Source organism: Stegostoma tigrinum, chromosome 8 (assembly GCF_030684315.1).
Source record: "Stegostoma tigrinum isolate sSteTig4 chromosome 8, sSteTig4.hap1, whole genome shotgun sequence".
NCBI lineage: Eukaryota > Metazoa > Chordata > Chondrichthyes > Orectolobiformes > Stegostomatidae > Stegostoma > Stegostoma tigrinum.
This window is the reverse complement of record NC_081361.1, coordinates 16,792,944-16,810,069: the sequence shown is the minus strand read 5'-3', so window position 1 is coordinate 16,810,069 and position 17,126 is coordinate 16,792,944.

The window sequence follows — 17,126 nt, the reverse complement described above, 5'->3', positions numbered from 1 at the left end:
GCTCCTGGTGTCGTTGGCCCAGAGTAGGAGGCCTCCTGGTTATCAGTGGGGGGCTTGGATTGGCAGTATGGGAGGCTCCTGGCTGAGTGGCAAGTGTGGGTTCAGCACAGGACCTCGCATCAGCATTGGTGCCAAAGTTGGTGAAGTGGGCCCTGTGGCAAACAAATGGCACTTGAAGAGTGGTGACTCTGACATTGGAGGGTCCGTTGCAGACGGCAGTGGGGTGGTGGAAGTATAGGTGTTGTTGGTGACCCAGCTCATGGTCGAGGTGGCAAGATGAAGATGACCTCTCTTTCAGTCATATCTTTTTATTCTTAGACTGTTCGAAATGGCCCCGGATTGTGGCCACTGTTGAAGCTTTTCACTGTATTTTACTGTATTATTCACTGTAAAATCATTCAAATGATTCAATCCAATTCAATTCAACAATCCTATCAATGGAAAGGCAATATAGCCTGAGGTTCTGGGTGTAAACAACCAGTGGCTATTAATGTCATTTATCTATGAATGCTGGAGGTGCGTAGCTTCGAGGTTTTCTTTATTTGTTGATGGGGTGTGGGCATTGCTGACTAGGTCAGCATGTATTGCCCATCCTTAATAGTTCAAAGGGAACTCAGGAAAGCAATGGAGTCATTAATAGTGTCATTGGTAGTGATTCAGATCGCCAAGCTCATATTCTGGAAACCTGCATTTTGAATCTACAGAGAGAGAAAGTTGATTTAAAAAAAACAGCCAAAGGGTGACCATGCGTTTATAATGAATTGTCATAACAAACCATCTGGTTCAGTAACATTCTTTAGGGGAGAAAATGTGCCAACGTTAACCAATCAGGCCTACATGTGGCTTCAGACCCACAGCTATATGGTTGGCTTTTAATTCCCCTCTGGGCAATTAGGAACGGCCAATAGATGTTGGACGAGCTAGTACAACCTAAATTCCATGAATGAACTGAAAGAAGTCAGTGTTCGGCACTTTACTGTCAGTCTGGAGTCACGTGTAGACCAAATCAAGTAGACATACAGATTTATTTCCCCAGAGGTCACTCGAATGTAAATGATACCTATTGCCGGCTTTGCTCTAGATTTTTCTCAAAGAGCATTATAGTTTATTTTTTAATTGGCAAGCCATTCATTCTGAGGATTAGGGGATATTGCAAAGGAACAAGGGGTGGAGGGGGGCATGGCTGATATGGCAACTGGCCTGTAGATGCTAGACTTGGGCTCAGATGTCCCAGCTTCTGCCAGGGTTTCCTGGATCTAGAGTTGGCATGTCAATGTGAACACCCTGCATCCCTTTTCTTTGGAATGGACTCATTCGAGAAGGTGAAGCAGGGACTTTGTCACTGGAACTGCTTAATTCAGGGAGAGACGTTACACAAGGGTCTCTGTATCTTTCATGAAGTTGTCACACAATGAAAAATAAACCATTATAAACTTGCTTCAGTTTTATAAATTGTGTACACAATGCACTTAACATTTCAATTAAGCAGCCTCTTAATATACCTCTGGAGGACAAACAAACATATTGGGTCTTCCCAAGCACAGGCTACATCCTTCCAAACCACTTCTCAAGCCTGTAACCATCTGGGGAGATCACATTGAAACTGTGCCTTCTGTCGCATTAATAAATATGCAGCTACTCTTCCCACCAATGGCACATAGACAAGATAAATGATTGGTATTGTTTGAGAGAGGGATCATGGCCAAGAAGATGACCCAAACAGCTACAGCTTGCATTCAAGGACTGTCTCTAATATTGAAATAAAAACATCCCAAGGCATTGCACAGAACTGTAATCAGTCAACAATCTCTATCCTGCCAAAGAAGGAGATTTTAGAGCAGGTACTCAATCAAAGTGACAAAATTTAAGGAGGGCTGCCCCTGTGTTGACAAGCGAGTGAAGGGCCAGAAATACAGGGCAGTACTAAAGCCAGAATCAAGGAAGAGGAAACTGGAGATGTAGCACAGGTTTTTAATCGATTTCCAGAGTCTCAGGTTTAGATGTGTTGATGGGACATGGTAGAATTGGAATATTGACAAAGGCAATTAAAGAATAGAAGAAGAATAGAACCAACTCATTTCGTCCTTGATCCAGCTCCATTCTCAACTTCACCTTCCCACACTATCCCCAATCCTTGGAAACCCTATGTCTTCATTGATCTCTATCCTGAAGAACCTCAATAACTGCACATCAAAAGTTTTCTGAGGTAGAGACTTCTAAAAATTCACAATTCTTGAGCTGATCAAATTTCTCCTTATCTTGTTTCTCCTTGGCTGCCATGTGACATCTTAATCTGAGATGGAGATCTGTATGGCTCCTTAGCTGGGGAAACATCTTCTCAGTAGTAAGCCCATCAATCTCCATCAAAAAAGTCAATGTTTCAAATCCACTAAATCTCATTCTTCTGAATTCTAGAATATACATATACTTCTAGGCTACTTCACTTCTGTGACAGTGACAAGAAATCGGTCTGGTGAAGCTTCAGACATCATGGCACTCACTCCAAGGCAAGTATATCCATGTGTACATTAACGAGTGAGAGTGCCTGCATGCCACCTCTTCCACTGGTGCTCAACTGGAACGTTAGTTGGAAGATCAAGCTGGCTTCCCCTCATCCAATTCATGATCTGAGTCATGTTATGGGAGCAGGGATAACTGTCTCAGGATGCTCCCATCTGGGAAGGAAATCCCACTTTGTTGAGCTGCTGCTAATCTGTCAACGGCGGGGAACACTGATTTTGCGGAGTGGCCACTGCTGAGATTCCAAGCAGCTTCAAAGAAAGTAAGTCTGAGGGATCGGAGATGTGACCAAGGCTGGACCCAAGTTAGAGAAGGTGGGGAATGGGGTAAAGTGATGAGATTTAGAAGGGAGGTAGGTGAGAGCTTTTGGGGTGTGTATCCCCAGAGGAAGTTTGCCCACCCACCCTGATAACTGCCTGCCCTTGGGCCTTTCTGTAGAGTGAGTAAAATAGTGACAGGGGTCCCAGCTAATTGACTGCTCAGTAGGCCCACAAAGATTGATCAACTGCTTTGTGCTTCCCTCTCAAACCGTAAAATGAGTAATAGGTCGGATTGGGGTGAAGGCCAAGCACGACAAGTTAAAAAGCTGCCATCCCTTGACCCTGAGTTGTTCCCATCAGATACAGTTGAGGGGAACAAAAGGGATAGTTTTCAAGAAAAGCTAGATAAGGATGTGAAGGGGAAAAGTCTTGAAGGGTACGCTGTTAGGGTTAGATAACAGGAGATGTGTTGAGGAGGTTTATTTGAAACATGAGGGCCAGCAGAGATCATTTCGGCTGAATGTTCTGTTTCTGTGCAAATTCTATAAGTTGAAGAAGTTCCCTATTTCCATTTCGTACTGGAATTCTTCCGGCACTCATTCATGAAGGCTGTTGTAGAAATTTATTTAACGTGTCTGCAATTTTCTGATCCCCTTTTGATATTTGTAGCAAACAAATCCACGAACGATCTCATAATGCAAACCTCTGCCTATTCTGAGCAAAGCCAAACCAAGAAGAAGAAAATTCTTTTGATCCCTCGCACTGCTATTTCTCAAATCGCACTTGCTAATTTTCTCTCTTTCTCCCATCTGTGGTGCTGCGTACCATGTCCTCATTTCACAAATTTACATATTAATTTGCTAAAAATACTCCAGCAGCATACTTATGTTAACAGAACCCAAAGGAAATATTTCCTCACAGTTATCATGAGAAATCCTTTGACCACATTGGTGTGTTCTTGCAACTATGCCACTCTATGTGATTTCTATGAGCAAGGAGAAATCAAAGAGCAGCCGATGGCAAATATGGCTGGTAGTATCAGTATCACATATTTGTATAGAGTATCGGAAAGAGGAACTGCAATAGGTGATTCACACAATGTAACAGAATGAGCGGCACAGATATACTGATAATTCCCCTCAATCATTCCATGTTTTGACAAGTTCTACATGTTAATGACTCTCACAAAAGGGTTTTCCTGCTACATTCACAATGGGAAAGCCCTGACCAATTAGAGTCTGCCTGCCTGATTTGTGTTGAATCAGCTAACAAGGAGCGATAGTTAACAATTCATACTCTATCTCCAAGCCTATCACAGTCCAATAAATTTTTTTATTCATTCATGGGATGAGGGCATCGCTGGCTAGGCAGCATTTATTGCCCATCCCTAATTGCCCTCCCCCAGAGGCAATTCAGAGTCAACCATGTTGCTGTGGGTCTAGAGTCACATGTAGGCCAGACCAGGTAAGGATGGCAGTTTCCTTCCCTAAAGGACATTAGTAAACCAGATGGGCTTTTCCGACAATGGGTTCATGGTCATCATTAGAACCTTAATTCCCGATATCTTATTGAATTCAAATTCCACCATCTGCCATGGTAAGATTCAAACCTGGGCTCCCAGAACTGTATTTGGGTCTCTGGATTAACAGTCCCATAATAATACCACTAGGCCATCACCTCACAATCAACAACTTCTTTTCAAGCTGTGTCATTTATTGTTCCCATTCCAAGTTTGGTTTCTTGCAGTCCAGTCCTGATGAGTGCAAGATGAAACTCTTCAACTTCCTGTTACTCCTTAAATCCCAATTCAATTTAATCATCAATATAACTTATTTCCTTAGCTTTGTTGTGCCTATAAGTGGAAACATTTTTCATCCTATTTTATTCCATTTTTATCATTTTTGTTATCTTGAATGTCTTTAACAGGTTTTCCTCTAAGTCTTTTTTCCCTCGAAAACCATAAGACATAGCAGAAAAAGTACGCCTTTCTGCCCAATAGGCCTGCTTTGCTAATCTATGAGATCATGGTTGATCTGATAATCCTCAGATTCACTTTCTTGCCTTTTCCACATAATCCTTGATCCCTTCGTAGATCCCTTTATCTGCGTAACTCAGCCAAGAATACATTGAAGGGCCTGCCCTTGATAGCTTGATATGATAGAGAATATCACAGATTCGCTGCCCTTTGAGAGAAAAAGTTTCTTCCTATCTTTGTCCAAAATGTATTACCGTTATTCAAAGATGCTGCTCTCTGGTCCTAGACTCTGCCACAGGGGGCAATAATCTTTCTGCATCCACCCTGTCAAGTCCTTTAGGAATCTTGTATATTTCAATTAGGTTGTCTCTCATTCTTATAAATAAAAGCATGCTTGCATACCTGGTATTGCACTCGTGAGCCTTCTCTGAACTGTTTAAAATGCCAGTATCTCTCCTTGCGTAAGAGGCGGGAAACTGTTCTCAGTATTCCCACCCTGGTCTGACTGATGCCTCGCATAGTTTTTGCAAAACCTCTCTACTTCTGTACTTCATTCCCTTTGAAATAATAACTGACATTTCATTTGGCTTTCCAATTACCCACCAAACTGGGGTGTTAGCTTTTTGTGTTTCAAGGATGAGCACTCTCAAATCCTTTCATTCCATGTCTTTCTGCAGTCTTCCCCTGTTTCAATAATCTTCAGCTCTTGATGCCAAAATGCATAACCTCACATTTTCCCCACATGATATTCTATCTGCCAAGTTTTTGCCCATTGCTTAATCTATCTTTCTCCCTGTGCAAAATCTTTATGTCACCCTCACCACTTGCCTTCCCAGCTATACTTGTGTCATCTGCAAATTTGGCTACAGGGCGTTTACTTTTCTCTCCCAGGTTTGTGGGCTTGGCACTGATCTCTGTAGTACTCTAATAGTCACAGCTTTCCACACAAAAAATGCCTCCCTTTTCTCTAAGTTAGCCGTTCCTCTATCCATCCCAGTACAATTCCTCTGATATCTTTTATTATGTGGTGCCGTGTACCTTCTGAAAATCCAAAAATATTACACCCACTGCTTTCTCTTCATCTATCCTACTTGTTATCTCCTCAAACATTTGAGTAAGTTGGCCAGGTCTGATTTCACCTTAATCAAGATCTACTGAGTCTTTTTATCATATTATGTATTTCTAAATTCTCTGCTATTACATCCTTTGCAATAGACATTAACATTTTCTCCATAGCCAGAATCTAACTGCCTATTGTTACCCAATCTTTTTTTGTCTCCTTCCATTTGCAAACAAAGCTGGTAAATTGGTAATTTTCTATCCTCTGGAACCTGTCCAGAATTTAAGGATTCCTGGAAGATTACCAACACTGCCTATGTGGGTACTTCCTTTAATATTCTAAGATGCAACCCATCAGATCTGTCTGATATATGAGCCTTTAGCACTATTAGTTTCCCTAGCACTGCTTCCTCTGGTGATAGTTATTGTATTTATATCCTCTCCTCCTTTTGCCCCTTATTTGGTGATATTGTAAGACAATTCATGCCTTCTATGGTGATGACTGATGTGGCAAAGTATTTATTCAATTCCACTGCGATCTCTTCCCCATTATTATTTCCCTAGCCTCATTCTCTAAGGGGCCTACATTCACTTTGGCTTCACTCTCCCTTTGTTTATATTTAAAGAAGACCTTGCTGCCAGTATTGATTTTACTTGCAAGGTTGTCCTGAGAGATAATTTTTGCCCTGTTTATTATTCTTTTGTTGCCTTTGTTGGTATTTAAAATTTCCCAAACCTCTGTCATGCCATTAATCTTTGCCACATTATCTGTTTTTATTACTTCAAACTGATGCTTCCCTGATTGGCTTATCCCTTCCTGGAATCCTTCTTCATCACAAAATGTATTTGTACTGTAAGCCATGAACTATTTTCTTAAATGCCTGCCATTGTTCCTCAATTGCCTTGGCTGCTAATCTCCTTTCCCAATCCACTCCAGCCATCTCCACCCTCATTCCATTGTAATGAACCTTTATGTAAGCTTAACATAATTGTTTCCCATGCATGAATACCTTTACTGAAATCACACAGATGTCTTTTTATGGGCAGAACCAAACAATATTTTCTTTTATTCATTCATGGGATTTGGGCATCACTATCTGTGTTACATTTATTGTCCCTCCCTCGTTGCCCTTGAGAAGGTGGTGGTGAACTGTCTCCTTGAACCACTGCAGTTCATGTGTTGTAGGTAGACTGACAATGCCATTAGGGAAGGAGATCCAGGAATTTGATCCAGTGATGAAGGAACAGTGATGTAAGGATCTGTTCTGGGTCCTCTTCTATTTGTGATTTTTGTAAATGGCATGGATGAAGGAATGGAAGGGTTGATTAGTAAGTTTGCGAACGATACAAAGGTGGGTCGAGTTGTGGACAGTGTGGAGGGCTGTTCTAGGTGACAAAGGGACATTGATAGGATGCAGAGCTGGGCTGAGAAGTGGCAGATGCAGTTTAACCCCAAAAGGTGTGAGCTGATTCATTTTGGAAGGTCAAGCTTGAAAGCAGAATATAGGGTTAACAGAAAGATTCTTGGCAGTGTGGAGGAGCAGAGAGATCTTTGTGTTCATTTCCACAGTTCCCTGAAAGCTGCCACCCAGGTGCATAGAGTTGTTAAGAAGGTGTTAGTTTTCATTAATAGAGGGATTAAATTCAAGAGCCATGAAGTTATGCTCCAGCTATAGAAAACTTGGCGTGGCCACATCTGGAATATTGTGTCCAGTTCTGTTCACCTCATTACAGGAAAGATGTGGAAGCATTAGAAAAGGTGCAGAGAAGATTTACCAGGGTGTTGCCTGGAATGGAGGGAAGGTCTTACTCGGAAAGGTTGAGAGAGCCAGGGCTTTTCTCTTTGGAATGACGAAAGATGAGAGGTGACTTGATAGAGGTGTGCAAAATGATCAGAGGTATAGATAGAGTAGACAGTCAGAGACGTTTTCCTAGGGTGGAGGTAGCTATTATGTATAGTTTTAAAGTGAATGGAGGTAAATTTAGCGGAGATGTCAGAGGTAGGTTTTTTACTCAGAGAGTGGTCGGGGCGTGGAATGAATTACTGGAGAGGGTAGCGGAGTTGGCCTCATTAGGGACATTTGAGGGGCTATTAGATAGGCATATGGGTGATAGTATAAGGTAAGGGTGGGGGTTAGATAGGCCTAAGGATTAGTGTAAAAGTTCAACGCAACATCGTGGGCCGAAAGCCCTGTACTATGCAGTACTGTTCTATGTTCTATGTAAGTCAGGATGGTGAGGACTTCAAGGGGAAGTTGCAGGTTGTAATGTCCGCAGTATCTCCTGCTTTTGTCTATCTGGATGGTAATGTCCATGGGTTTTAAATTTGCTGTATAGATGGTGTTGAATGTTGTTGGAGCTGCACTCTTCCAGTCAAATGGGGAGTAGTCCATAATAGTCTTGGCTTGTGCCTTGTAGGTGGTGGGCGGACTTCGGGGAGTCAGGAGGTGACTTCTTGCTGCAGGATTCCTCACCTCTAATCTGCTCTTGTAGCCAAACTATTTATATGGCCGGTCCAATTCATTTTTTGGTCAAAAGTAACCCCTAAGATTTTGATATTGGAGGGTTTGGCAAAGGTAATGTTACTAAATGTTAGGGCGTGATGTGTAGATTCCCTCTTATTGGAGATGGTCATTTCCTGGCATTTGTGTGGATGCCTTGGAGCTGAATTACGAAACCTTGACTTTCAGAGGCTGGTAGTTGTCAAGAAGAACCAAAAAAAGCTGTGTTTCATTCTTTCTCTTGTACATAGAGGTCTTCGCTCAATGAAAATCTTTCATAATATTATACACAAAGAGGAGTTCCACTGACACAAGTGAAGCTCAGGATCATCTATTTTTTATAGCCACCCAAGAAATTAATTTGGGAGTGCAGAAGAAATCCTTTTATTTCAAGCGTGGTTGGAATTTGTATCTCATTCTGCAGGCAATAGTTGATGTGAGTCATACCGATGCGCTTACAAGGAAGCTTAAGAAGAATGTGAAGGGAGAAGGGAGTGGAGATTTATTCTGATAGAATTAAGCGTTGAAGGATAGGAACAGGTTGAAGTGGAGCATCAATACTAACAAGGACTGCTCGGGCTAAATGTCCTGTGTCCATATTGTGTATGTGTTCAATACAAACCAGTCTATTAATTTCAAATAGGCACAATAATGCAGGGCAATACTAGATCACTGTCCTATTTTAAAATGCTGTTTTTCATGAATTTACTCAGACTTTGTGGAAGCTGTAGTTGCTACCTTTCCTGATGCTAATCTGTCCTACAGTTCCTCCATTAGTTCTGTCAATGCATTTGCTTGTCTTCCAACTACATTAAAGCTCACTGAATGAAACCTACTATCCACTGAGCTGGAATGCCTTAAATAAATTGACCTGTCCTTTTATTTTGTGGATGAATTATGAATCGAACACTCAGAGCCAATCTACAAAATCTACACAGCTAGCGCATGCAAACCTAGCAGGAGGCAAACAGCAGGAAACCTTAATGCACTTTGAAAAATAAAACAAGCTAGTGCTAAACCATAAAAATTAAAATAATTCACATGCTAATTGACTCACAGTGCACTTTCAGGCTTACTATATATTGGCAACACTTGCAAAAGCTGATTCAAAATACCTGAGATGGAGTGCCAGTCAAGTGACATTTCATCTTAAATGTACGCTATCAATATTTACTTGCTGCATTCATTTATTTTAACTAAAATGAGCTATTCCAACAGCAAGCATCACTTAGCACACAGTGATGGCCACAGATTTCGGTAAAACATGCCAATTGTTAGGAATAGACATTAACATTGCTAATCTTTGGGAATGACACTGTCAGTACGACTTAACTTTAATTGTATAACTTCTGATTATGTTTCATTTACATACAGATATTTAATTGTGTGACTGAGTGATATTTACAAAAAAAGGTTTATGTAAATTTCTAGGTAGCGGATGAGATTTTTTAGCTTTTTTAAGCCAAGCACAAAACATTCCCAGGAAGATTAACTTAAGCTGCTGAGTTCTTGGATTCAACATTCTAAGGGGCCAAAAATGTTCAGGTCAGAGGCACTGGTGATCCAGTATAACACAGAGAGGACAAGGATTGAAATCTCATGTATCAGAGAGAGACAGGATGAGGATCATACTCTCGTGTGTATCGAGTTAGGATGGTAATCACAATCTCATGTTGGGGAGTATAGAGGTAGGATGAAGTTAGGGTCATGATCAGAGTATCTCGTGTATAATGAAGAGGTAGCATAGGAGTCATTGGCTTAAAATTCCCAAGATCCAAAGCAATAAAATTAGATTTAAGTTGCTGTGGAAGTCCTGATGTACATATATATGTGTTGAAATTAGGTGGAAATGCTGAATTGTGCTGCCCCGAGCATTGCACAAATGTCTCTGATGCTGAGCTCATTTATAAAGGACTTGCCTACATATTTATCCCAGAAGTGTCACACTGTTTAATACCCGATCTAAATCAGAAATTAGTCTACTGAAGAGAACTGTGCACCATAGCCAATCCCATGCCACCATAATAGCTGCTCCAATCCAAGCTGACTCTCTCTTCCCCACCAATCCTGAAGCAACTAAACCTTAACCCCACCCCAGCCTGAAGCAACTAATGCCCCAACTTGAATCTCCCCTGTCCCAACAAGCACCCGTGCCAATAATTCCCCCATTTCAGCTACTATCCTGTCCTGACAAGGACTTTCCCAACTCTACCGCCCCCTTGATCTCCTTATCACGCCCCAACCTGACCTGATTCAATTATGCAGTCACTGTTCAAAGGAACATTCATTAATAGTAAAGTCACCATACCCTAATGGATTATAGGGCAGCTCTTTCATAACAGAGAGATGACTGATAACGGTTTAACCTGGGGTGGCAATGGCTCAGGACACCAGGTGGAGAAGGTGGGACATTCACATTAACATCTGCCAGAAACTGTGCTTTTTGTGTCACTCTACATCGCAAACCAGCTGTCCAGAAAATTGACCTAACCAACCCCACAGAATGTTAGTAGCAACTGTGGAACAATGCATTATGCCGTGGTGTATGGTAGGAGACAAATACGCGATGAAATGAACTGCATAATGCTGAAAATTTGGCTAGGTAGGAATGATAGATACTTACCCAACTGTTGTTTACTTGAGGGTTGCAATGTGGCTCTCTGCTCTCTACTTTCAATCATTTCACTCCAGCAACATTAGTGAAATAGCAGTTAGATGACAAGAGAGTGGAGAATCAGATGCTCCTCCTCAAGTAATCTTACATTATACCTCAGATTGGTAGTCATGAAATGGCTTACATGCTTGTTGATTGTGCTTGTATTCCAGTCTGCCACTGGATGTCTACATTCATGTAATTGATCCGTAACATTGTGTTGGGAGATTAGAAGATCCTATGTGACCTCCATTGCCCAGCTTTAGCCAGTTTCCTGCTGAGCCTGATTACCAACCTGTCTAATGGGGGTAGATGGCTTTCTTGGTTCTTGATTCTGTGTTGACAAAAATGAATGAAGTTGGGCACAGGACAAGCAATCTGGCACATCAGCTGACTTTGTGATTCCCTGGCCCTTGCCACTTCTGTTTTTACTAGGTGTGGGCCGGCATGAACGACTGAAGATTTTCTCATAACTGCTCCACATTTCTGTGACAAAGAAGAGATAGCACATTGATATACAGGCACACCGAACGAAAGGGAACTGGGTCATTTGGATAAGGAGATGATTGGCAAGTGGAAAACAAATTAAATTTCTCAGACTGGAAAGAGGTGGTGAGTGGGTTTATATAGGGCTCACAGTTGGGACATTTTTATTTATGGTATACAAACAAAGAGCCTAGCTTAGGAATCCAGGGAATAATATCAAATTGAACATAATAAATTATCAGCAGGTATATGACAATTTCTTATGAGAACTGTGAAAGATCACAGAAGGTCATGTCTAGACTAGCAAAGGGCAGATTTGTGGCAGGTGCAGTGAAATGTAAAAATATGTGAAGCACTGGGGTGGCATAAATAGAAATGAAAGCACTGGAAAGAAATAGGTTAAAGGAAAACATTGTAACTGGACCCTATAGACCTTAATGTCTGGATGTACAGGTCCTCAAATTTGAAAGCATAATAAATAAGAAAACTGAACTTTTGATTTTATTTGTGGATGCACAGAATTCAGAATTATGATGGTAAGTGTTGAACTTATGTTTCCCAGTGCTCTACTGTCTTACAAACCTGGCCTCCTGTGCTCCTTTGATTTCCTACTTTTTGTCTCACCACTTTGACTACAATTCTTTACTTTCACCCCTCTGCCTCTCCACTCTGTTCTACAAACCCTCTTTGGAAAGCCATGGCTGGAACCTTCATGCCTCTCCCATGACCAGCCTGACAATGATGGAATTATTTCAGCAGGATGGAAGGCGATGATTAAGGATTCCATTTCCACTTCAATTACAGTCATGTTGGGAATGTCTATGGCTGGTCTTCTCACCTTGGTACTGGTAGAAGTCTTTTGGTGGCAATTAAGCCCACTTAATGACATTACCTCCTTCTGTAGGTATTAAACCAGCAGTAGGCAGGCAGGATGTGGGGAATAGGGGAAACAAACCCATGTGCAGTTACTTGCAAAGGAGAGGGTGTTTCATCAAGTGGAATCATTGCCTATCACTTTGACACACAATGTGATGAATTAGTCCGTTTTCCGTCTACAGCAGCAGCACTCAAAATCAAATGTATTTGCAACTGCTATGTTTAAACTATTTCCATATAGTATTTCAAATAAGGAACCCACACTATTGCTTTACTAGACCTTTTCATATGGCTGACACATTTACAATGAATAGAAAAACATAAACGACTGTATCTCTCAGGTTAGTGATGTACAGTTAACAGACACTCCTGTCATGATGGCACAGCTGCAGAGTAGAATCACAGATCTTTGTTGTCCAAACATCTCTCGATGGGCTGAACGTCCATCCTGAGGGGAAGGCCTAAGTCTGGCCTGTCAAAAACACCTGCATGTGGCATGTGGCTTTCCTGAAAGGAGGTGACGTGGGTGTCCTCCCAGCTGTCTGGGACATATCCAGGACCTTTGTCATCTGTATAAGATACCAGCCCAATTTGGCCAATTGTTTTGATGTCCCTTCCAACTCTTACCTCTTCAGCTTGATGCCCATTTTCTGCTTAATCCTTCTGAAGAATCTTCCACTATTGCAGTAGAAATGCAAGCCATTGTTGTATGTCACAGTTGCATGCCATGAAATGTGTTTGTTGACAATTCCGTGGTGTGGCAGTAATTTCTGTTTAAAGGAAACTGTTTGGAATTTGTGTCTTTTCCAAGAGCTTCAATAGTAATGGTATGCAGTTACCCCATTTACATCAAGCATTGTCAGCATGAAATTCGCACATCTTCATTGGTGATTCATTGGAGTACTTCAGCTATTTGATAAATCCATGTGTCACACAGAAAATCTTTGCATTAGTGACTTCTTTTTCCTTTATTCATTCATGGTATGAGGGTGTAGCTTGTTAGACAGAATTTATTGCCCATCCCTAATCCGTTAGTTAAGGGTCAACCACATTGCTGTGAGTCTGGAGTCAGACATAGGCCAGATAAGGTAATGATGACAGTTTCCTTCTCCAAAGGTCATTAGTGAATCAGATGGGTTGTTCCAACAATTGATTCATAGCTGTCATGAGACTGTTCATTCCAAATTTTTTAAAAATTGAATTCCAATTCTAATTTCTGCTGTGGCGGCATTCAAATCTGTGTTCCTAGAACATTAGCTGGGTCTCTGGACTAACAGTCTGGCAATAAAGTCACAATGATTAGGCAATGGCCTAGTGGCATTATCATGGGGCTGTTAATCCAGAGACCCAGGCAATATCCTGGGGACCTGCGTTCAAATCCTGCTATGACAGATGGTGGAATTTAAATTCAATAAATATCTGTAATTAAGAATCTAATGATGACCATGAATCCATTGCTGATTGTCGGGAAAAACCTATCTGGTTCACTAATGTCCTTTAAGGAAGGAAACTGCCATTGTTACCTCGTCTGGCCTACATGTGACTCCAGGCCCACAGCAATGTGGTTGACTCTGACTGCCCTCTGGGCAATTAGGGATGGGCAATAAATGCTGTCTGGCCAGCAATGCCCCCATCCTATCAATGAATAAAGGAAAAAAAAAGGTCAATATCTAAACCAAGTGCTATTACTCTCACAATTTGTGGGTAAGATCCAGGAATCCAAACTTACTAAATTGGGAGGAGAAAAACCTGATGAACAACATAGGTCACATTGCCCAAAAGCAAATTGTTTCTTAGTAATATTGTGTTTGATGAATGTGTAAAAAGAGGCCCAAATGATATCACTTGGAACATTCAAATAAATCTAAATATAAGATCTGATGAATAGCAATGCATGGCAAATAACAGAATATTGTAAGGAGAAATTGTAACTAGCATTGGGAGTAAAGAAAATAAACTGCGGCCATTTATCTGACAGGTAAAGCAGAGAGACACAGATAGTAAACAATCAGAAAATAATCATGATTGTTATAGCTTATTTTGGAAGATGCATTAAAAACATAAATAGCATAAAAAACAAGCTATTTATGTGACGCAATGTGAACTCAAGATGATTAAGAATAGTCGTCGGCCAGAAAAGAATCTGGTAGATTAGATATTGCAGTTATGACCGGAGCTGGTGCAATGCCTCTGATAATACTGTAAGAAATGTTAGTAAACAGAACATATTAGAAATAAACAGCAAGTCAAATGTTATCTGAAAGAGAAGGTAAGCAACCCAAACCTTAAATGTGTCTTTATCTCTCCAGCACATCACACAATTGAGAGCCTATTTTCCAGCCAAATTATTCGCTTTTTCATGAGCCACCAGAATGTGCAATGTTGTGCGTCTCATCTCTAATACCATCTTCCTTCTGTCTGTTTCTAAATCAATGTCCCTGGCCAAAAAAAGATACAAATCAATTGATGTTAGATGGGCTGCACTTGTCTTCACCCCCTCTCTGGACTGTTGCTGTACTCCAACAGTTGAGAAATTTCAAGTAAATGCATGAGGTGATGGTGTGTATACAGGTTTGAGGCATGTGTTATCATTCTAAAAGACAGTAGTGAGGGGTTTCAATGCACATTAAATTTTAGTGGGTACAAATGATGAAAATGGATTTTTAAAAAATTGTCACCTAAATTGGACATGACGTCTTAATGAAAATTCTTGCAGCCAACAGTTGAAGTGTCTCTGACATGGGGTGTGTGTAGAAGTGGGGCATTGAGTTGACCTCAAAATCTTCCTTTTGAGGGGCTTGATTAATTTATTATCTAGGACCCTCTAGTCTGGCTGGATGCTTAGAATAAAAAATATTTATCAAACTTAGTCTATTGACTTCCTTTCTCTGCTCAGAAAAGGCAGGATTGAATCTACGTCCTTTGAGAGAAAGGCTGATGCACACATTGATAGAAATTATTGAATTTTTCTGTTTTTCGAGTCATTGTTAATTGACAAGAAGATACAACAGTAGTCTATACCAGACCCAGTCCACAGCTGTGAATGAGATAATGACCTGGACACAAAGTTTCCCTGTGATAACAAAGTCGTATATCATCAGTATAAAACTAAGAGGATGTTTTAGGAAATCCAAATGTAGCTGTTCAAGCAGTTTTGGATACATCTGAAGTATGGCATGGTTAGTCTTATGCCAGCAATTTGAATGTCTACAGTAGGTATAATATACAGTGACATATGCTAAGTTTCTCTTCAGCTACCAAATCTATCCAACCGTCCTTCAGGCCAGGGCCAAGAAGTTTTTGATTTGTAACAGTTTTCACCATGCTTCTTTGTAGGACAGGTTTGATAATTCACTGGCAGTTCCTGTTGCAGTGCCTCAATCCACAGAGGAGCTCACTTGGCATCCCTACAGTGTGCAAGCAGGCCATTCAGTCCTCTGAATCCACATGGATTCCCCGAAGAGCACCTCACCAAGGCCCACCCCATCCTTGTAACTCCATATATCCCATGGCTAATCCATCCATCCTGCACATCCCTGGACACAATGGGCAATTCACCTTTGCCAATCTATATAACCTACACATCAAAGCAATGAAACAGTCAACATGGGGGAATGTCTTCATGGGAAAAATACAGACGATCAATGGGAGATGTTTGTTAAATAATTTGACATGCCATGTGAGCAACCTTCCATTTACAAGAGATTATGAAAATACAACAACAATTTGCTTAGGTGAGGTAAAGGAGGGGCTTGCAAGAATGTTTCAAACCATAGTATGTAGGAGCAGAGTAGGCCACTCATCTTGTCAAGCCAGCTCTGCTTCTCGTTGTGATCATGACTGATCTGGATAATCCTCAACTCCACTTTCCAAAGCCCACAGGCTGAAATAGGGAAATTAGCAAAATAAATGCTTTACCTTGGTCATTGAGTCAACAGCATGGAAACAGACTTTTTGGCCCAACCACTCCATGCAGATTGTAATAGCAAACTAAACTAGCCACACCTGTCTGCGCTTGGCCTATATCCCTCCAAATACATCTTCAGCCATCGAGTCCACACTGACCTCTGAAGAGCATCCCACCAGAGCCATACCAACCCTGTTCCTGTAACCTTGCATTTCCCATGGCTAATCGGTGTATAGCTTGTACATCCCCAGATATTATGCACAATTTAGCATGGTCAATCTACCTAGCCTGCATGTCTTTGGACTGTGGGGGAGGAAACCAGAGCACCTGGAGGGAACTCACGCAGACAACATGCAAACTCCACACAGACAGTCACCTAAGGCTGGACTCAAACCTCAGTCCCTGGTGCTATGAGGTAGCAGTGCTAACTATGATGCTATTGTACAGCACAATGATGAATGTGAAGCCATCTGGAAAAACCCATCTGTTTCACTGATACTTTTTAGGAAAGTAAGTCTTCCATCCTTATCTGGTCTGGCCAACATGTGACGGCCCCACAGCATTGCGGTTGACTCTTACCTACTCTCTGGGCAATTAGGGATAGGCAATAAACGCTGGCCTTGCCAGAGATGCTCATATTTTATGAGCAAGTAAATGAATAAAGAATTATATTGTCACAGTGGGAGATAGTGACCACAGTGTCCTAGATATCCCTTCAAACATTTGTACTTTGCAGGTCCATTCAGAATCATGTGAGTTCTCAGATCTTCTTGTACAGTGTATAGAGTCATAGAGATATACAGCTTGGAAACAAACCTATCTGTCCAACTTGTCCATCCTGGTCAGATATCCTAAAGTAACCCAGTCCTATTTGCCAGCAGTTGGCCCA